The sequence below is a fragment of the Peromyscus californicus genome, unplaced genomic scaffold (assembly GCF_007827085.1).
Source record: "Peromyscus californicus insignis strain IS unplaced genomic scaffold, ASM782708v3 Scaffold_9__1_contigs__length_137607984, whole genome shotgun sequence".
In the NCBI taxonomy this organism is placed as follows: domain Eukaryota; kingdom Metazoa; phylum Chordata; class Mammalia; order Rodentia; family Cricetidae; genus Peromyscus; species Peromyscus californicus.
The window spans coordinates 69,897,240-69,919,760 of record NW_026294617.1 but is presented as its reverse complement, the minus strand read 5'-3'; the positions used below and the strand labels follow the sequence as shown (position 1 = coordinate 69,919,760).

Below are 22,521 nucleotides of genomic sequence, written 5' to 3'. Positions count from 1 at the left end.
GAGCTGGAGACATGGTTCATCAGTTAAAAGAGCACACACTCACTCACCACACTTGCAGGACTGAGTGTAACTCCCAGCATCCATGTCAGATGGCTCACTACTACCTAGAACTCCAGCTCCAGAGGAATCCAATGTCTCTAGCCTTTGCTGGCACCTATACTCACTGCACATATCCCACACAGACACATACTGAGATAATACATAATTTAAAAATATATACTTTTTAAAAACACTAATTACGACATTTGGGTTTGGTTGTTGTTTGTTCTATTTTTTTTTTTCTGAGAAAAGGTTTCAACTCATTATGCATACCAGGCTAACTTCAAGTGTATGTCACCATGCCTCAGTTTTTTGTTTTCTTAAGATTTTGCAGCTGGGTGGTGGTGGCGCACACCTTTAATCCCAGCGCTTGGAGGCAGAGGCATCTCTGTGAGGTCGGGGCCAGCCTGGTCTACAGAAATGAGTTCCAAGACAGTTGGGGCTGTTATGAAAAGAAACCTGTCTCAGAAAAAAAAATTTTTTTTGCCAGGTGAAAAACCTTTAGTCCAAGTATTTGGGAGACAGAGGCAAATGAGTCTCTGAGTTCAAGGCCAGCGTGACACAGAGAAACCCTGTCTCAAAAAACCAAAAGGAAAAAGGTTTATTATTTGTGTGTCTGTCTCTATATGTGTCCACATGCCCATATGAAGGTGCTGTGGAGGCCAGTAGAGGGAGTAAGAGTGCCTGGAACTGAAATTACAGGCAGTTGTGAGCTGCTCATGGTGATTGGTGAGAACAAAACATGGGTCCTTCTACATACAGCAAACCCTCTTAACCATTAAGCCATCTTTTCAGCCCCTTCTTTTTGTTTTACAAAGTTCTGTTTTTATATATATGGTATATATGTAAAATACCTCATTAGATCTAGATGTCAAATAAATCACCACTAGTATTCCTTAGAACCCTCAAGTTTCTTCAAGATGCAACTGCTTTTTCTATATTCCTGTCAACTGCAAAACACAGCTGTAAAAGGCCATTTTCCAATTATCCATATTCCTTGAAAGCTTTCAGTTCAGTATTAATACCTTATACAAAGCCAAGTGGGAATGGCCACCAAAACAGAAGGTGCAGAGTTAAGTACCAATTTAAAACGTTCTAGAAAGGAGTGAGGTAAGCCAGCCATATGGATGACACTGATGATTCCAACAGTCAAGAGGCTGAGGTAAGAGGACCATGAAGTCAAAAACAATCTAGGTGTGGCCAGCAAGATGGCTGCTGGTAAGCCTGATGACCTGAGTTCAAGCCCCAAAACTCTGGAAGAAGACAATCAATCCTACAAGTTGTCCTATGACCTCCACACAAGCACATACCCTGCTCCCCCCCCCCCCCCCCCACTCAACTAAATAAATGAAGGAAAAAAAAGAACTAAAAGAATCTGGACTGTGTGTGTGTATATAGTAAAACCCTGTATCAAGGGGCTGGAGAGATGGCTCAGTGGTTAAGAGCACTGACTGTTCTTCCAGAAGACCTGGGTTCAAGTCCCAGCACCCACATGGCAGTTCACAACTGTCTATAACTCAAAGATCTGACACCCTCACACAGTCTATATACACGCAGCAAAACACCAATGCAAATAAAATAAAAATAAATAAATTATATTTAAACAAACAAACAAACAAACAAACAAGACCCTGTATCAAACAAACAAAACAAGCCAGGCATAGTGGTGCATATATTTAGTCCCAGCACTGGGTAGGCAAAAGCAGGCAGAGCTCTTTGAGTTTAAAGCTAGCCTAAATCTACAGAGAGTTTCCAAGCTAGCCAGGGTTATATATCCAGGGCTACATGGTGAGACCCTAGCTCAAAAAGGTGGAGAGGAGGAAAAAGAAAAAATTCCACGGGGTGGGGAGCTGAAGAGATGGCTCAGCAGTTATGCACACTGGCTATTCTCATAGAGGGCAGTTCCAGTACCCACTTTAGGTACCTCTGAACTGCCTGTAATTCCAGTTCCAATGGATCCAATATGCCCTCCCCAGCATCAGTGGGCATGTTAACTCCAGTTCCAGGGGACTTACTGTCCTGTTCTAGCCACTGGGATTACTTGCACACATGTAACATGCATACAAATACATATACACACAAAAATCTTTAAAAACAAAACAATTCAAGATTGAAGAAATCCCTGAGAAGTCTAATATTCTAAAACATGGCAACTTTTTTTGCATGTGAAGGTACACGCACTTGTGCATGCATGTGTGGAGGCCAGAGGTTGACATTAGGTGTCTTCTCCTAACACTTTCTACCATATTTTTTGAGACAGTGTCTCTCTTAATAACCTGGGTTCACTGTTTGAGCTTGTCTGGATGACAGGCAAGTTCCAGGAATCCTCTTTCTCTGCTCCATTCAGTTCTGGGGTTAAAAAAATAAGTTGCCATTCTTAGCATTTTCACTTGGGTGTTTGGGGATCTGAACTCAGGTCCCTCGTGTTTGTACTACAAACACTTTACCCACTAACCCATCTCCTTAGTTCCTGCAACAGTTTTTTGTTGTTTAAGATAGGGTTTCTCTGTGTGGCCCTACCTGTCCTGGAACACGCTCTGCAGACCAGCCTGACCTCGAACTCACAAAGATCCGACTGCTTCTGCTTCCCAAGTGCTGGGATTAAAGGTGTGTGCCACCATGCCCAGCTCTGTAACAGTTTTAATCCATTGGGGTATGGAAAGCCTTTATATCTGCCATGGTTAGGATGATATTCAGGAGTATACTACATTGATGAAAGAGGTTCTGAATAAATAGATTTTAGAAAAGGCTGGAGACATGGCTCATTAGTTAAAAGCACTTGCAGAGAACCCAGGTTTGGTTCCTAGTACCCAAATGGCAGCTCACAACCATCTATAATTCTAGTTCCAGAGGATCCAATGCTCTCTTCTGGCTTAAGGCACTGCATGCACATGGTACACAGACATACAAGCAGACAAAACATCCACACATAAATTATTTTTTATAAAAGATACAAGTTACAGAAAAATATTTATAGCTTCAAAGGCTGTAATAGGAAACTTTTTTCCCCTTTATTGTTCACATAGAGTCTCAAAGCCCCAGATGGCCTTAAACTCTGATGACCTTGAACAATTACAGGCCTGTACTACCAAGTACATTTTTATGCAGTTTAGGGGATTGAACCTAGAGTTTCATGCATGCTAGATGCCCTAATTAGGGTTACTATTGCTGTGATAAAACACCATGGCCAAAAGTAAGTTGAAGAGGAAAAGGTTCATTTGGCTTACACTTCCATATCACTGTTCATCACTGAAGAAAGTCAGGTCAGGAACCTGGAGGCAGGAACTGATGCAGAGGCCTTATAAAAGTGCTGCTTACTGGCTTTCTCAGCCTGCTTTCTTAGACAATCCAGGACCACTAGCGAAGGGTAGCATCACCCACAATGGGCTGGGCCCTCCTTCCATCAATCACTAAGAAAATGGCCTATAGGCTTGCCTACAGTCCAATCCTATAGAGGCATTTTCTCAATTGAGGCTCCCTCCTCTCTGGTGACTTTAGCTTGTGTCAAATTGACATAAAACTAGCCAGCACAATTGACTCCACCATCAACTTGACACACAGACACAACACTATTAAGCCACACCTTTCTTTTCTTGTTTATCCCCCAAATCACATATTAATAAACTTTTTTTTTTTTTTTCAAGACAGGGTTTCTCTGTGTAGCTTTGGTGCCTGTCCTGGATCTCACTCTGTAGACCAGGCTGGCCTCAAACTCGCAGAGATGCGCCTGGCTCTGCCTCCCGAGTACTGAGATTAAAGGTGTGCGCCACCACCACCGCCCAGCTAGATATTAATAAACTTAAAAGTCCCACAGCCTTACAAACTCAAACACTTTAAATTGTCTCCCAGCACTTGGGAGGCAGAGGAAGGTGGAATTCTGAGTTCCCTGGTCTACAAAGTGAGTTCCAGAACAGCCAGGGGTGTAAGAAAGAAAGAAAGACCTACAGACAGACAGACAGAGAAGAAAAAAGAGAAAGAGAGAGAAAGATACATAGAGGGGGGGGAAGGAAGAAAAGGAAAAAAAAAACACAAAACAAACGAAGTTGGCCCTTAAAAACTATCCAGCCTCTTTTAAAATCCAAAGTCTCGCCGGGCGGTGGTGGCGCACGCCTTTAATCCCAGCACTCGGGAGGCAGAGCCAGGCAGATCTCTGTGAGTTCGAGGCCAGTCTGGGCTACCAAGTGAGTCCCAGGAAAGGCGCAAAGCTACACAGAGAAACCCTGTCTCGAAAAACAAAAAACAAAAAACAAAACAAAACAAAAAACCAAAGTCTCTGTAAAACTACAAAATCTCATTTTGAGCCGGGCAGCAGTGGCTCATGTCTTTAATCCCAGCACTCGGGAGGCAGAGTCAGGTGGATCTCTGTGATATCAAGGCCAGCCTGGTCTACAGAGCAGAATCCAGGACAGGTACCAAAACTACACAGAGAAACCCTATCTCAAAAAAAAAAAAAAAGCCCCCCCCCAAAAAATCTCATTTTGAAAAGTTTAAATTCGAGACCATGTGGTAGTTGCACACACCTTTAATTCCAGCACTCAGGAGGCAGAGGCAGGCGGATCTTGTTGAGTTCGAGGCCAGCCTGGTCTAAAGAGTGAGTTCCAGGACAGGCTCCAAAGCTACACAGAGAAACTCTGTCGGGGAGTGGGGGGATCAGAGGCAGGCAGATCTCAATGAGTTTAAGGACAGCCTGGTCTACAAAGTGAGTTCCAGGGCAGTCAGAACTGTTACACAGAGAAACCCTGTCTGGAAAAACAAAAAACAAAAAAAAGTTTAAATTCTCTCAACTGTGGGCTCCTGTTAAAATTAAAAATAATGCTTTCTTACTTCAAAAGAGAAGAACCAGGGCACAGTCACAATCTGAACAAAGCAAAACCAAACTCTAACTATGTAAATAACTCAATGTCCATTATCTGGATTTCATTCACAATCTTCTGGGCTCCTTCAAGGAGCTTAGGTCACTTCTCTGGCTCTGCCCTCTGTAGCACACACAGCTTGTCTTCAAAGTTCAGGCAGGCTCCACTCCACCACCGACACTGCTCTTGGTGGTCATCCCATGGTACTGGCATCTCCAAAATGCTGGGGTTTTCTACTTAAATGGGCTGCACTTTCACCAATAGCTTCTCCTGGGCTCTCTCATGGTGCCAAATCTCAATTTCTCTACATGACCCCTTTAATCCTGGGCCTTTGATTGCTACTGAGATTGCACCTCCATCAAATGCTTTTCCTGACCTCACACAAGGCCAAGTCTCAGGTGTTCTCCATGATCAGTTTATGCTTTCAAAACCAGTACCTCCTGAGTGATTCATACTACCCAGCTCAACTGCCAGCCTGAGGTACAAACCTTGGCTGCCTCTGGAACACAACTTCTGTGTGCTGGCTCTGAGGAAACTCTTCCCAGTGGATTTCACCTCCATGAAGCTGGTCTTTAATCACAGCTAATTTCTCAGCTCCAGCTGATCAGCATCAATTGTCCCAGTAACACAAAGGTTTCACTTAAATGGTGCTGGTCTCTTGTTAATAGAGTCAATTCTTCAGCTCCAACTGACCACACACAACAGATTCTTCACACCAATAACCCTGGAAGATAGAGCCTTTGCTTCCCTCTAAAACTTCACAAGCCAGGCCTTCATCCTCTACATTTCTTTCAACATCCCTATCTTCCAAGCTCCCACAGAACAACTCAACAAACTTTGAACACTCAATGGTTTTTCTATGTCAAAGTTTCAAAGTCCTTCCACAATCCTCCCAAAAACATATGGTCAGGTCTGCCACAACAATACTCCACTATCCTGGTACAGTATCTGTCCTAATTAGGGTTACTATTGCTGTGATGAAACACTATGACCAAAAAGTAAGTTGAAGAGAAAGGGATTTATTTGGCATACACTTCCACATCACTGTTCATCATTAAAGGAAGTTAGGGCACCAATGGAAAAGCTGGACCAGAAGTTGCAGTATAAATAGTAACTGTAGCTCTGGTGGTGGTGGAAGGTTGGGCAAGACATGGGGAATCAGGATATAGACAGATAGACAGAAGATCCCTGGAGATCACTGGCCAGGCAGGTTCAATGAGAGACCCTATCTCAAAAACAATAAGAGCAATAGAGAAAGATATTCAATGTAGATCTCTGGGCTATACCCACCCATACCATACATATGTGCACACCTACAGCAACACATACATACACTATATATGCACACACAAAGGTACCTTTAATATGTACAAGAAAAAAAGTATGACTCAAAAGCTCTAAGTAAACGGGCGGTAGCGGTGCACACCTTTAATCCCGCACTCAGCAGGCAGAGCCAGGAGGATCTCTGTGAGTCCGAGGCCAGCCTGGGCTACAGAGTGAGTTCCAGCACAGGCTCCAAAGCTACACAGAGAAACCCTGTCTCGAAAAACAAAACAAAACAAATAAAAGTTCTAAGTAATGCCAGGCATGGTGCTGCACGCCTTTAATCCCAGCACTTGAGAGGCAGAGGCAGGTGGATCCCTGTAGAGTTTGAGGCCAGCCTGGTCTACAGAGTGAGTTCCAGGACAGCCAAGGCTATACAAAGAAACCCTGTCTCAGAGCCTGGAGTGGTGTTGCATGCCTTTGATCCCAGCACTTGGAAGGCAGAGGCAGGTGGATCTCTGAGTTTGAGGCCAGCCTGGTCTATAGAGAGAGTTCCAGGACAGCCAGGGTAGTTACACAGAGAAAATCTGTCTCGAAAACCAAGCAAACAAACAAACAAATAAGTTCTAAATAAGGCTGGAGAGATGGCTCAGCAGTTAAGAGCACATTTGCTCTTACAGAGAACCTGAGTTTGGTTCCCAATACTTCTATTGAGCAGTTTATAATTAACTGCCTCTAACTCCAGCTCCAGAGGGATTTGACACCTCTGGCCTTCACAGTTACCTATACCAATGCAGGCAGGCAGGCAGGCAGGCAGGCAGGCAGGCAGACAAACACAGACACACACATACACACACTTTTTTAAAAAAAGATTTCTGTGTGTGTGTGTGTGTGTGTGTGTGTGTTTATGCTGCATGTGTGTAGGTCAGAAGAAAGTGTCAGATCTCCTGGTGTTGAAATTACAGGTGATGAGACACCGAATACAGGTGCTGAGAACCAAACACAGGCCCTCTGGAAAAGCAGCAAATGCTCTTAACTGCTAAGCCATTTCTCCAGCACCATATACATGTAACAAAATAAAAATCTTCAGGTGCCTTAGAGTTTACAAAAGCAACTCTACATATATAATTTTGGTTTTTGGGGTTTTTTGTTTTGTTTTGTTTTTTCGAGACAGGGTTTCTCTGTGTAGTTTTGGTGCCTTTCCTGGGTCTCGTGCTGTAGACCAGGCTGGCCTCGAACTCAGAGATCCACCTGCCTCTGCCTCCCTAGTGCTGGGATTAAAGGCGTGTGCCGCCGCCGCCACCACCCAGCTGGTTGTCATCGTTTCCAAGTTTAGAAATTTAAAACTTAAAGATATCAAGTGACTCAACCAAGATCACACACACTGTAGATGAACTAATACTCTACCTTCAGAAGAGACATCTTCTAAATTTATGTAGCATTTTCTAAACCTACAAAGATGTTCATTTATGCAACAAATGTTCCTGAGTATCTTTTAGAAGACGGCATTTTAGGCACTGAAAATACATTGCTTTTTAAATTTTCTTTTTTATTATTTTATGTGTGTGGATGTTTTGCTGGCATGAATGTCTGTGCACTATGTGCATGCAGTGCCCAAGGAAACCAGAAGAGGTCATCAGATCCCCTGGGGCTGGAGTTACAGACTGTTGTGAGCCACCTTGTGGATTCTGGCAATTAAACTCTGGTCCTCTGGAAGTGCAGCCAATGCTTTAACCACTGAACTATCTCTCCAACCACTCTATTCTGCTTTTAGGATACTCACATACTACCGAGAGATTATAAAGTATAGTGAGATCAAATAAAATGTATTTAAATCTTTATGGGCAAGTAAGAAAGCTTTCCAGAGGAAGCAGCATTTGAGATGAGATTTGGAGACTGATCTGGGAACTAAAAACTGTATTTGTTCATGTACTAATTGTAAAGAAGACATATTGGATAGAAAAGCAAAGGTCGGCCGGGCACGCCTTTAATCCCAGCACTCGGGAGGCAGAGGCAGGCGGATCTCTGTGAGTTCGAGGCCAGCCTGGACTACAAAGCGAGTTCCAGGAAAGGCGCAAAGCCACACAGAGAAACCCTTTCTCGAAAAACAAAAACAAAAAAAAAAAAAAAAGAAAAGCAAAGGTCAAGATCATAAATGGCCTTGAATGCTAAGCAAGTTTAAATTTTATCATTTAATGACTGGAAAACACTGAGTATTTTTAACAAAAATAAGTAGAATGTTCAAGTATTTAGAAGAACACTTTGAAGACAATTTGATTAGAGTTTAAAAGAAAACAAGAAAAAGTCAGCTACAGTGGTCCATGCTTGCAATCCCAGCACTCAGCAAATCAAGGCAAGAAGACTCTGTTAAATGTTAAAAGAAGGCCTAGGCAATATAGAGTTCTAAGCCTGCCTGGAACTACAGTGAGAATCTTATCTCCAAAATGAACAAAAATGGGGAGCGCACCAAGATTAAAAAGGATTATAAAAGATCGTGGTGCCCAATCTGGTGGTTATCTTAGGAAACAGAGCCAAGCGGACTGCTCCAAGTTTGAGGCCAGCCTGCTCTACATAATAAGTTCTAGGCCAGCCTGGTCTAAATAATGAGATCAACACTCAAGACAGCCAGCCAGAACCTGGGAGCACACATATATAATTCCAGTAGATCGAAGCAGAGGAAGGAAGATCAGAAGTTTGAGGTCATTCACCTCCACATATCCATCCTGGGCTACAGGAGAACCTATCTCAAAACACAAAAACAGGCCAGGCATGGTGGCACATGACTTTAATCCTAACACTTGGGAGGCAGAAGCAGATGGATCTCTAGGAGTTCCAGGCCCAAAGCTACAAAGTTAAGACTGTCTCAAAAACAAACAATATCGGGGCTCACAAAAGACAGACAACAGGTGGTGATATACTCCTTTAATACCAGCCTTTAATCTCAGCACTTAGGAGGCAGAGGCAGGCAGATCTCTGAGTTCAAGACCAGCCTGGACTACAGAATGAGTTCCAGGACAGCCAAGGCTACAAAGAAAAACCATGTCTCGAAACCCTGCCCACCCTCACCCCCCAAAAAAGACAAATACACTGACAAACAAAAGACTTTGTAGCAATATTCTATATCAGAGTTTCAGTGAGGGGCATGAATTAGTGAACTAGCAGTGAAGATTCAAAAGAAACCAAAGATTGAGAAATATACACAAAACAACAAATAAAAGTAATGGGCCTAGTGGCGACATGTAAACTAAATAATCCTGGCATTTAAGAGGCTGAAGCAAGGGGACTATGATTCAAGACCAGCCCAGTATACATAGCTGGTACAAAGAAAACACAGACAGAGGGAGTAGGAGGGGGAAAATGCAAAGTGGTTATGATAAAAATACACTGTATACATCTTCAAAGAATATATAAAATTATTAAAAAAAGGAGAAGTAACAATGGTGCTCACATTTCTTGCTTAGATGACTCAATGACTCACAAAAGGGAAACAATGTTGATGGAGTATTGTATTTGGAATAACAGTAGAATATGAAGGTAGATATGTCTAGTTTTAGGTGGGATATGATTAATATATAATACACATAAAGAGTTTTCTTAAGGGCTGGAGAGATGGCTCAGCTTTTTCTTCCAGAGATCCTAAGTTCAATTCCCAGCAACTACCTGGTGGTTCACAACCATCCGTAATGAGATCTGGTGCCCTCTTCTGGCATACAGGTAGGCATACATCCAACAGAACACTATATATAATAAATAAATCTTATGAGTTTTCTTAGTAAGTAAACATCACTTATTTCAATGGAAATACAATCATTTTGCACTATTTATGTAATTCTTTAAAGTTACAAGTTACAAGACATTTTACAAGGGCTAGTGGTTAAGTGCATGTCCAGCTCTTCCAGAGGATCTGAACTCAGTTCCCAGTACCCACATCTGCCATCTTCCAACTACCTGTAACTCCCTTTCCAGGGGATCCAATGCTCTCTTCCAGTCTTTCTGGGCACTGTATGCATATGCACACATGTACAAACAAAAATTTTTTAAATAAAATAAAATTTTATAACATTTTGGAATCCCATATTGTATTTATTACATTTCATACTTTGTGGTAAATGAAGTTTACAGGAAGTTAGGAAGAGAGGCTATTATTCCAATTTGATCAACAAATATTTAGGTCAGGCATGGTGGCACAATCCTTTAATCGCAGCACTCATGAGGCAGAGGCAGTCGGATCTTGTGAGTTAGAGGGCAGCCTGGTCTACAGAGTGAGTTTAAGGACACACTGAGAAACCCTGTCTTGAAAAACTATATATATATATATATAAAAAATTTAGAGTATTGACTATATGATAGGAATTGTATTAGTCATTAAACAAAATACCAGAATAAAGACCTCCAAAACCTTTATCGTAAGAGGGGAAGCAACAAGAAATAAATATACCAAGTGAATTTTTTTTTTTGGTTAAAAAAAAACAAAAACAGCACAAGTGAATGCTTTTAAGCTATTAAGTGCCATGAAAAAGAAAATTGAGCAAAGGAAGACTATTAGGTATGAAGGATAGATAGGAGCTGAAGGTAGGGTTCTTAAGAGTTAGGAAAACTTAATGTGGTAGTGCATGCCTGTAATTTCAGCATTTGTGAGGTAGAGGCAAGAGAATCCAAACTTCAAGGACACCCTCAATTCCATAGTAGGTTTAAGGTCAGCCTAAGAGAGCTGAGACCCTGATGTGAATGAATGAATGAAATGAATGAATGAATGGGCTGGTGAGATGGCTCAGCAACTAAAGGCATATGAGACAGAGAGAGAGAACTCAATATTTATTATGAGCACTGGCTGTTCTTCCAGGGGACCTGCATTCAGTTCCTATCACCTACATAGTGGCTCCTAACTGTAACTCTAGTTTCAGGGGACCCAAGTCTTCTCCTGGCCTCCACAAACACCAGGTACATACAGTCCACATAAATACATAGAGACAACACAATTATACACATAAAATGAAAAGTAAAAATTAAAAAAAAATAGAAATAAGGCCTCATTTAAAAGATGATATTTAGTCAGGCATGGTGGCTCATGTCTGTAATCCCAGTACTTCAGAGGCAGAAGCAATAGGATCATAAGCTCAAGGCTACCTCAGACAACACAGTTAATTTGGGATATAGAAATTCAGTGGTTGCAAACACTGGCTGCTTGTTACATGGGGCCCAGGTTCAATGTTCGGCACTCACACGGCAGCTAACAACTGTCTAACTCCAGTTCCAGGGAGGTCTGACACCCTCTTCTGGCCTCCAAGGGCACCAGGCATATAAGTGGTACACAGACATTTATGCAGGCAAGACACTCACACATATAAAGAAAAAAGAATATATGACACTGAAGCAATTATTTGAAAGAGATGTGGCAATTAGCTCTATTATCTCAGTGTGAAAAACTAGCTATTTTCTGATAGGCACTCATTTTAGGACTTGGGAGGCTGAGGCAGGAAGATAATGAATTCCAGACCAGGCTGAACTATGTGGCAAGTCATAAACAAACCATAGTTCGTGCAAAAGATAAACAGTATAAGGGGCTAGAGATTTAGCTCAGTTGTAGGGCATTTGCCTAGCATGGGACAAGCCTGGGTTCTACTTCAAACACCTTCAAAAAAGGAAAAGGAGTGAAAAAAAAAAAAGCACACCTATAATCCCAGAACTTAGGAGGCAGAGACAGACAGGTGAATCTCTGTGAAACCTTGTCTCAAAAAAAAAGATTCTCCAGACTTATTCTTCATTATTATCACTTTGCCACTTTTTTTTTTTTTTTTTTTTTTTGGTTTTTCGAGACAGGGTTTCTCTGTGTAGCTTTGCGCCTTTCCTGGAACTCACTCAGTAGTCCAGGCTGGCCTCGAACTCACAGAGATCCGCCTGGCTCTGCCTCCCAAGTGCTGGGATTAAAGGCATGCCCCACCACCGCCCGGCAACTTTGCCACTTATTAGTCTAGTCCCTTCTTCCAGAATTCTAGATCTATGTACTCTCAAAAAGCTCACTATAAATAAACCCTCCAGTTAACACTGCAATCCTTCACAATTACACTAAGATTTTATTATTCCTAAGGCCTAATACAAATTATCCTCACATTCCAATCCATATTTTAGAAGATTATAAATTTTACTCTCCCCTACACACAGCCCAAATAATACAGAATCAACAAAGTTTTGATCAGGAGTCTTTTTTGAGACGAGATTTCTCTGTGTAGACCATGCTCTCCTGGAACTCGATCTGCAGACCAGGCTGGCCCTGAATTCAGAGACCCGCCTATCCGAGTGCTGGGATTAAAGGCCTACACCACCACCATCACCATCACCATCACCACTGGCTGATCAGGCATCTGAAAGTAGTAAGTAGTTAGTATGTAAGGCTCAGGTAATGATTAACATTGAGTTACCTAAAAAATGTGCATCAGTCAGGTGTAATATACACTAAGAGAAGATTTCAACAATTAACACTTTGCTTACTTCTTTAGCAATCTACTGGATAACATTAAAAAAAAAAAAATGCCTTTAATCCCAGCACTCGGGAGGCAGAGCCAGGCGGATCTCTGTGAGTTCGAGGCCAGCCTGGACTACCAAGTGAGTCCCAGGAAAGGCGCAAAGCTACACAGAGAAACCCTGTCTCGAAAAACCAAAAAAAAAAAAAAAAAAAATGCCAGATATGGTCTCAGACACCTTTAAATCTCAGCACTTGGGAGGCAGAGTTGGACAGACCTCTATCTCTATGACTTTGAGGCCAGCCTGGTCTACACAATGAGTTCCAGGCATAATGAGACCCTGTCTCAAATACTACTACTACTACTAATTAATTAATTAATTAATTAAAATTAAAGGTGGGTGTAGGCAGGTACACCTGTAATCCCAGGACTTGGGAGGCTGTGTCAGGAGGAGCAGGAGTCTCAGGCCAGCCTGGACTATCTAGATCCTAACTCAAAAACCTAAATATTAAATAAGTAAATAAAAATAAGCAAACACTCCAGGTGGTGGTGGTGACGCACACCTTTAATCCCAGCATTCGAGGCAGGCAGATCTCAGTGAGTTCAAGGCCAGTATGGTCTACAAAGCAAGTTGCAGGACAGCCAGAGTTGTTATACAGAGAAACCCTGTCTTGAAAAAAAATAAAAAGCAAATACACCAGGTGGGATGGCACACACTTTTAATCTTAACACTGGGAAAGCTCAAGAATCACACTGGGAGTTGAAGACCAGCATGGGCTACAGTAAGAAACTGTCCCAAAAAGTTCACATATCAAAGATATACAATTACTATGACTCTTTTATATCTGGGAATTGAACATTTCATACCTCAAAAGAAACAAAATAGCCAGGCATGGTGGCATAGGCTTTTAATTCCAGCACTCAGAAGGCATATGCAGGCCAATCTCTTAGAATTCCAGGCCAACCTAGCCTACATAGTGAGTTCCAGGCCAGATTCTGTCTCAAAAAAAAAAAAGAGAGAGAGAGAGAGAAGACAGACAGACAGACAGACAGAAAAAGAAAGAAAGAAAGAAAGAAAGAAAGAAAGAAAGAAAGAAAGAAAGAAAGAAAGAAAGAAAGTTGTTACTCTTGCTACAGTGGCAAATTAAAAGAATCTGAGGAAAACACTACACATCACACAGCCAACCTGTTACACCTTAATGACCATGTGTCACTCCTCTCCTATTTTATGAACTCAGGTTGCATTGAAGCATTTCATGAATCCAAAGAAAAGGTAAAAGACACCACTTGAGAAGGATCCAGGCCTATACAAAGGGGCTCCTGTCACTATTACAGAGAGAAGGATCCCTGCTTCACCAATTCAATCACCGAAAGTCCCCAAATAGTATATAGAAAAAGCTTCAAGCACAAACATGGTATGTACTCACTCATAAGTGGATACTAGATATAAAGCAAAGAACAATCAGACTGCAACCCGCAGATCCAGGGAGGCTACATAGCAGGGGGGACCCTAGGATGACTGTGTTTTATAATAAGTTTTGGTTTCACTCAATCACTGGGCAAGCTTCAGTGAAACATTTCATTATTAGGATAAGAATTTGTACTGTATCAAGCTGATGATAGAAAAAAATAAAATAGAAAAAGTTTTAGACTACTGAATATAAACAAGAGCAGACCCTCTCTCCCCCAAAATCAGTCTTTTTCACAAAAGCAAGTTCATTTTCCATGCTTAACCAAAAGCAAGTGAACTGCAACTGTGTGGCATCATCTTGGTGGGATTTTTCCCAAGCAATAAAACAGGTGGACAGTTTTATGCCAGAACTAAAGTTGGAATCTGGGTTGTATCTTTTTTTTTTCTCCTCTCCTTTCAATGTGCCTCAGAAAATACTTGGTACTGTACATTGACATCTAAGGACACTGGATTGTAAGTCCTGCAAAGGTCTGAAAAACAAAGTCCCTTGAACCCATTTATTGCTCAATCTTACAATTTCTCTAGTGGCTGTTTCATCAACTAAACCTATTTGGCTTTTCTCAATAAGCAAGCAACATAAGCCTCCTGAGCTAAGTGCAGAGGGGCTGCTTGTTAGCATGTCTCCTAATAGGGTGGCTAACACAGAATATGCTCCAGAGTCTAGAAACTAGTACAGCACAGCTGCTGTTTCCCTACACAGCTTGGGGAGTGAGAAGGAAAAAAATCAGTTAAATTGAGGTGAGAGGTCTGTTTGGCAAACACATATAGCTCACTGCTTAAAATAAGGAGTGGAGCCAGCAGTGGTGGTGCACACCTTTAATCCCAGCACTTGGGAGGCAGAGGCAGGCGGATCTCTGAGTTCGAGGTCAGCCTGGTCTACGAGTGAGTTCCACGACAGCCAGGACTGTTACACAGAGAAAACCCTGTCTCTAAGGAAGAAAAAAAAAAAAAGACAAGGATGAATCCTGAGATTATCAGCATAAATATTAAATAACTTTATAGGCACAATGACACCTTTTCAACCCTGGTGCTGTACTCTTAACCAGGGCCAAACCTAGAGAGTGCAGCTAAGCCTAGTGGAACAGAGAAAGGTGTAAGAGACTCCACTGACCACAACAAAGAGAGGAAAACACAGACCTTATTTTTGGGGGTGGGGCTCAAAGTCTCTAATATGATATGAAACAGAGGATGACCTTGAACTCCTTATCCCCTTGTTCAGGATGCAAGGCCTGAACCAGTCGTTTTGTTTGGTTTTTCAGTTGTTTTAAGAAGGATCTTAACTCGGTAGCTCTAGCTATCCTGAACTGTTCTAGCTATCCTGAACTTGCTATGTAGTCCATACTGCCTCAAATTGTCACAATCCTCTCTTAGTTTCCCAAGTGTAAACTGGGGTTACAGTCATGAGCCCAGGGAACACAGACTTTACAAAGTAATTTAGAGCTGTGAGGGTCAGAAAAAATTCCTTACACATCTCTGGCCCTGTGGTCCTATGCCAAAAACAGTTTAAGTTATTGCCAGGACTGATCAGGGAACCAGGATAACTTTGTTTCTAAGGCAAGTACTTAATGTAGCCTCTATTCCGACCCTGTTGAGACTATATCTAAACAGGAAGTTAACAGACATGACATAGTCAGGGGAAGCAAACCACAGTGCCATAAAGATGGATGCTGCTGTCAAGCACAAATCACTCTCACCTCATTAAAAATGTTCTGAACTAAAAAATAGGTAGCATAAAAGTCTCTAAACCTCATCTCTTCTCAAACTAGGTCACTCAACCTACAGGTCCAGCCTTCTGATTCCTGTGGATTAATATTTACCTACCTCTCTCCATGATGACTTTCACTGCTCCCAGACTGAAAAGTATATCATCAGCCATACCGGACCAATATTCACCATGGACTATTTATAAACCTATCTTCTTAAAAAGCCCAAGGAAAGTCTTTGCCTGATCGAGCCCAGCATCTGCGGTGGACTCAGTTACACTGCCAACAGATATAAGCCTTCCCTCAAAACGAGCTTACCCCTCACACCACTATCTTTGTATCACCAGAAGCTGCCTCCTTACCAATCAAGTACACACACAATTGCTACTACTCTAGGACAATATTCTCTCCACCATCACCCCACCCCCACCTCGTGTGTTAAATACCCTGGAACTTCAGTTATAGACAGCCATGTGGGTGCTGGGAATTGAACTTGGGTCCTCTGGGAAGAGCAGCCAGTACTCTTAACCCCTGAGCCATTTCTCCAGGCCCCTTCTAGAACAATTCTTATCAAGACTCCCACACCAAGAATATAAATCAAAGTGGTTATCAGACTTCAAGGAAGAATTTAAATCATGTACCAAAGAAAGAGCAATAAAGAAATCACTCAATTCTCATACAGGATAATCTCCAACAACATATAGACACTATACAGATGCCAGAAAGAACATCAGTCATGTGCTGTAGGAGGGACACTGGATGGCTGAAGGACAGAGGTGGGAGGGGAAGATTTCTTTTCACACTCTACCACATTCATCCGTTGCTGTTCAAGTTATACATTTCTGGAAAAGAAAATGTCCTGAAACTACAAAAGCACCAGCTCTTCTCCAACCCACATGGTTTGTAAAACCTACTTTTACTCCAGCATCAAGCACGTATTCAAACCCTTTGCATACAGGCATGAAAACACTGCCTCTTTGCTAAAATAGGTTTTAATTTCTACTATCCCCACCTCTAACACACACACAAAAGCCCTCCAGTAATCACCAGATGAGAAAACTGGTTCTCGGGAAGCTACATTACTCTCCAGAAAAGAACAGGGAAACACTGTTAACTTCAGCATCCACATGCTCCCCACCAGTGATGCCTCCATCTAAACCTCAAGTGCCAGTCCTTACGAACTAACATCTTACGTCTGGAGGAAATTCAGTGCCGGAGATGAACTCAAAGAGGGCACCGTACCTTTGCGAAGTGGGAAAGCTATTCCGGAACGGCGATTCACACCTAAATCTGCATTCACAGGAGTAACTAGCTTCTTCAGAAACTGAGCCCGAGGAGTCAGAAAGTACTCTAAGTTCTGGTTTGATCGGGAAAGGTAAGTTCTACTTCCACCCACCCTCAGGAACTGAACTGGGTAACAAACCCAGTGTGTCCAAGAAGTCCAGCAGAGAAAATGGGTGGTTGAGTTGCTATACGAGGTAAGTAACCCACACAAGTCAAGACAATCCCCTTTCCTTACGGAGGGCAAGGGAACGGTGGACGACGAAATAAAGGGGTAAGGTTCCGCACTCCTGATCCTTTCCCCCAAATAAAGATAATTATTCTGCGTTCCCTCCACCCTTAAGGATCCCCCTTTCGTCCTATCCGCCGTCAAACACGAGACTCAGTGCAGGGAGCGGCCCCCGCACCCTGAGGGCACCACTGGGGGGCGGAGAGTTAAAAACACGGAGGGGAAGACGCTCCGGTGGAAAAGAGGGGAGCATGGCGGGCATGAGGTACGGAGTGAAAAGGGGGATGGCGAGGGAAACGGGGGAGCAAGGGAGGGGGAGAAAGAGTGGAAAAGGAGGCACGAAGGGACACCAGCCGGGTCGCGCGAGGCCTAAGTGAAAGACCCGGGCGCGCGCGCGCGGAGGGGGAGGGGAAGAGGTGAAGGGGAGCGCGAGGCGGGGGCGCGCGGGCCGGGCTGGGGGAGGGGACGCCAGGCGGGGGCGCGCGGGCGGGCGTCGGCTCGCGGGCGCTTCCCCTCCCCCCGCCCTCCACCTTTCCCTTCCCCCACCGCCGCCTCCTCGCAGCCTCGCTCCCTCCGTCGCTCCTCACCGCCCCCGGGCGGGCTGGCGGCCAAGCTGGCCTAGGCCAGAGCTCCTCACCTGGCAGCGGCGGCGGAACTCCCGACTAGGTCGCCTCTTCAGGCGGCGGCGAAGGCGTCGAAAAAAGAGGCGGCGGCGGCACAGTGGGCTCCAGACCCCACTGGCGGGTCCAGGAACGGGGGTGGGGGAGGGGGCGGGCCGGGTCGGGGAGGGCGGGCGGGCGGAGCAGACACTGCGGTACAGACAGGGGCAGCAGCGGCGGCGGCGGCTGCACCGGCGGCGGCGGCACCACACAAACAAGGACGCTGATTGGGCAGCTGCCAAGCGCCTCGACTCCGCCTTAACCACACGCCACGACGCCCATTGGAGGACCTTAGCCGGCTACCCGCCCTCCTCTTCTTGGTCCTACCAATAGGAAGCGGGATACGGAAACTTCACCCCACCCTTGAGGAGTGGGTGGCTGGAGAAGTAGTGATTGGCGTTAAGAGGGCCCAATCACAAATGGAGAAGGGGGATGGTCTAGCGGGGGCGCGTTAATGGGTACCTCGGCCAGTCCCAGACACATCCGGGTCTTCGACAGCCCATTAAGTGTCGGGGGTCAAAAAATCGCTTCAGGCTGCAACTTTACCTTGGAGACGTTTTGGTCCCCAGGCAGCCGCCGTACCATCTAGTCTCTCAAAAACCGGGATTCTCCCTTGGCCAGCCTCATTCTTTCACGTCTAAAGATGGAGACTGGGAACGGTGCTGGGCTCTACGTTTGGGTGGGTGGTGTTTCATCGCGACAGAATCCATGAATTTAGGGACAGAACTAGCTTTAGGGGCTTGGGCCTTGTTGTCTCTCTGGGGTGTGGCCTGCCTCATTCTGCCAAAGGCCTTGGGCTCCTGGTGTTAATTTACTCCTGGTCGGCCCTATAACATAACAGCAGAAAAGGAAAAAAAAAAAAAAACAACTAACAGCTACATTTACTGATAAATCACGGTGTTCACAGCGTCTGCTCTGGGATCTGGTCTTTTTCTGTTCACAGTGAGGCAACAGTTTCCCACCCCACCCGACTGCAACTAGCCAAGTCAGGGCCCAGCTTCTCTTGCTAGCCTGGCGACCTCCTACTTCCTCGAAGCAGTTAGGCCCGCCTACATTCAGCGTTTCTAGAGCACTTGACCATAAGTATTCTTTCTGAGCACTTTAGAGCTGAGCACGAATTATCACAAAAATAAACACGTTGAAGAAATAATAACATTTCGGGAAACAAGAGACTCTGTGGGGCACAGTACTGAGAGCTTTAGATGAATTCTGATTCTCTGTGTACTGGTCATCCTGTCTTACAGACGAGGAAAATGAGGTGTAGATCAAAAGACTTTACAAAATGACACACGTGGTAGAGTTGAAATTTAAACCTATGCGTATTAAAGAACAGGGTCAGAGAGACGAAGGAACTCGCCAAAGGTAGACCGCTGACAACCACGCAGTGGTTAAAGGCCAGAAATAACTAGTTCCAGAGACACAGAGACAATAGAACCTTTTTGTTGTTGTTTTTGTTTTTGTTCTTTTGAGACAGGCTTTCTCTGTGTAGCCCTGGCTGTCCTGGCACTCACTCTGTAGACCAGGCTGGCCTCGAACTCAGAGATTGGCTTGCTTCTGCCTCCTGCGTGCTGGGATTAAAGGCATTCATCGCCGTCGCCATCTCCACCACCACCACCACTTGGCTAGAACACATTTTTCAAATCCCTGTGGAAATGAAATTGTAAGGCTGATGTGGTGGGACACAAGTGTAACCACAGGACATGGGGCCGAGGTTTCAGATGAGCCTAGGCTAGATATGAAGACGCTGTTTTAAAACTTCCTTTAAATGGTTGCTGAAGAGATGGCTCAATGATTAAACACTTGTTGCTCTTCAGAGGACCCAGGTTCTGTTCCCTGCACCCACATGGTAGTTTACAACCATTTGTAACTCCAGTTCCGTGAGATCCATAGCCCTCCTCTGACTTCCCTGAGCACCCACACTCATATTATGGAACATACACATACATGCAAGCAAAACACACATATAAAATAATTTTTTAAAATTTGTTTGTTTTGGTTTTTGAGACAGGGTTTCTCTGTGTAGCCCTGGGTGTCCTGGAACTCACTCTGTAGACCAGGCTGGCCTGGAACTCAGAGATCTGCCTGCTTCTGCCTCCCTAGTGCTGGAATTAAAGGCCTGAATCACACTGCCCGGCCTCAAAATAATTTTTTCAAATACCTAAAATTTTCTTTAATTTTTTTTAAGTTGGACTGGGGAGTATAGCTAAGTGGTAGAATACTAGTTAGCATGTTCAAACCTTAGTATTGCAAAATATATATAAATAAAAAGTTTAATTAAAAATTATGGGGGTTGGGGATTTAGCTCAGTGGTAGAGAGCTTGCCTAGCAAGCTCAAGGCCCTGGGTTCCATTCTCAGCTCAAAAAAAAAAAAAAAATTATGATGGAGGTCTGGCTACATGCCCTCAATCCCAGCACCTGGGAGGCAGAGGCAAGCAGATCACTGTGAGTTTAAGGCCAGCCTGGTCTACACAGCAAGTCCCAGGAGAAATAGGGCTAGACAGAGGAACTCTGTCTCGAAAAAACAAAACAAAACAAAAAGAGATGTATGAAGAAAATAAACAGAACAGACTCAGAAACCATACCCAGAACTTACAAATACAGGTACCAGTCTGTCTGTGTGTACACCTATGCGTCTGTGGAGGTCAGAGGTCACAGGCCATCTTTCCAGGTTGTTCTCCACCTCAGCCTTTGAGATAGGGTCTCTCATTGAACCCAGAGATTGAAGAGTGAGTCTGACAGAACAACAAGCCCCAGGGATTCTCCCGTCCCCTCCTCCTCCTCAGCTTTCGGGTTACAGATGCATACAAGCCCAACTTTTTAGGTGATGCTGGGGATCAGAACTCAGGTACTCATACTCGGCACCAACTGAGCCATCTCCACAGTCCTCCATTTATTTGTTATTTATTCATTTATTACATGTGTATGTGCCCATGTGCTGTGTCACATGTGGAGGTCAAGGGACAATTTACGAAAGTTGGTCCTCTCTTTCCACCATATGGGTCCCAGGAGTGGAACTCAGACTGCCAGACTTCATGGCGAGTGCTTTGACCTTCTGAGCCATCTTGCTGTACCCTCAGTTTTGTTTTGTTTTTGTTTTTGTTTGAAACTGGAACTCACTCTGTAGTCCAACTTGGTCTTGAACTTATGGCAATCCTCCTGCCTCAACCTCCCAACTGTTAAGATTACAATACTGAGCTATCACGCCTGGACCACACACCTAATTCTTATTTTAAGGTTAAACAAACATACAAAAAATTTGTTTGCACTCTAGTATTGTGTCCAAAAGAATAAATAACATGACCTTGAGTTAAAGTACTTAGGTTTAGATCTTGGCTCTGCATCTTACCAATTCTATGATTGTTGTATGTGTGCAAATTACTTTTTTGTTATCTATGTCCCTGTTTGCCCAGCTATACAATGAAAATGCTGAATATAACTCATGGTTATTGTTGGTATTATAAAATAACACATCTTAAATGTTCAGGGCAGTGCCAACAACAGGCATGTAATATTTGGGACTGGAAAGATGGCTCAGCAGTTAAGAACACTGGTTGTTCTTCCAGAGGACCCAATTCCTAGCCCCCACATGGCGGCTCATGACCATCTGTAATCTAGGGATCTGATGCCCTCTTCTGGCCTCCTCAGGCACCAGGCACACAAGTGGTACACAGACACACATGCAGGCAAAACACCCATACACACAAAATTTTATACTTTATTCTTTTATAAAAAGAATGTGATATTTGATACATATAGTAAACAGCAACGGAGAATTTTTCTAATGTTCTATCAATTTCACAATCTTAGCTCCAAATTCAGCTTGTTTATATTCTAACTCCATCATCTTCAGATTTTGCTATTTTCAGTCACTGACCACATGTGCCAAAATACCCAGTGTAGGCCTTGTGTTTGTTCTTAAAGGAGTCCTACTCTACACTACGCCAAGTACTGGCTCCTGTTAGTCCATCTGGTGGGGGTATTGCAGGGAAAGAGACAAACCCATCGCTCTTACAGAGTAAACTCTTTATTAATTTGTAGATGGTGTGGCAAACATGCCCCAGTGTGTCTGTGGAGGTCAGAGGACTCCTCCCACCACGTGGATCCTGGGGATCAAACTTAGGCCCTTGGACTGGTAGCCAGTGCCTCTACCTGCTGGGGCATTTCGCCAGCCCCAGAGTCAATTCTTAACTACAAGCTTTGTCCATCACCACTGACTGCTGTCTGAAGGCTCATCCTTTAAGGCTTTAAAAAACATGTGAAACATGGTAGAGGATGATACCAACCTAAAGAAGGGAACACAAGCACTAAGAAAATGCCTTCGAACAAAATAAAAAAAGGGCCATGGACTTTCTATTAGAAGCAATCAAGCTCTAAGGAGGAAAAGTAAACGGGGCCTCAACTGTAATTGTAGCGGACGTGAATCTGTCCTGTATAAACTCTGACTTTGATTTGGTTTGGTAGTTTTTCAATTTTTGTTTTTAATCTCCTTATATATCTCTGTTTGACTTGAACTTGTGGTCAGCCTCCTGCCTCTGCTTCTCCAGTGCCCAGCTCTGTTTTCT

General features: G+C 43.7%; 1 protein-coding gene across 3 annotated transcripts in view; it reads right to left on the bottom strand.

Annotated features, from left to right (window-relative positions):
* Gatad2b (GATA zinc finger domain containing 2B) overlaps positions 1 to 18,073 on the bottom strand; it is a 67,338-nt gene extending 49,265 nt beyond the window's left edge. For all 3 annotated transcript variants that reach the window (XM_052730292.1, XM_052730293.1, XM_052730294.1), the window contains exon 1: positions 17,938 to 18,073. The gene's annotated coding sequence lies outside the window, so the exon portion shown is untranslated. The remainder of the gene's footprint in view (positions 1 to 17,937) is intronic.
* Positions 18,074 to 22,521: the final 4,448 nt, after the last annotated feature.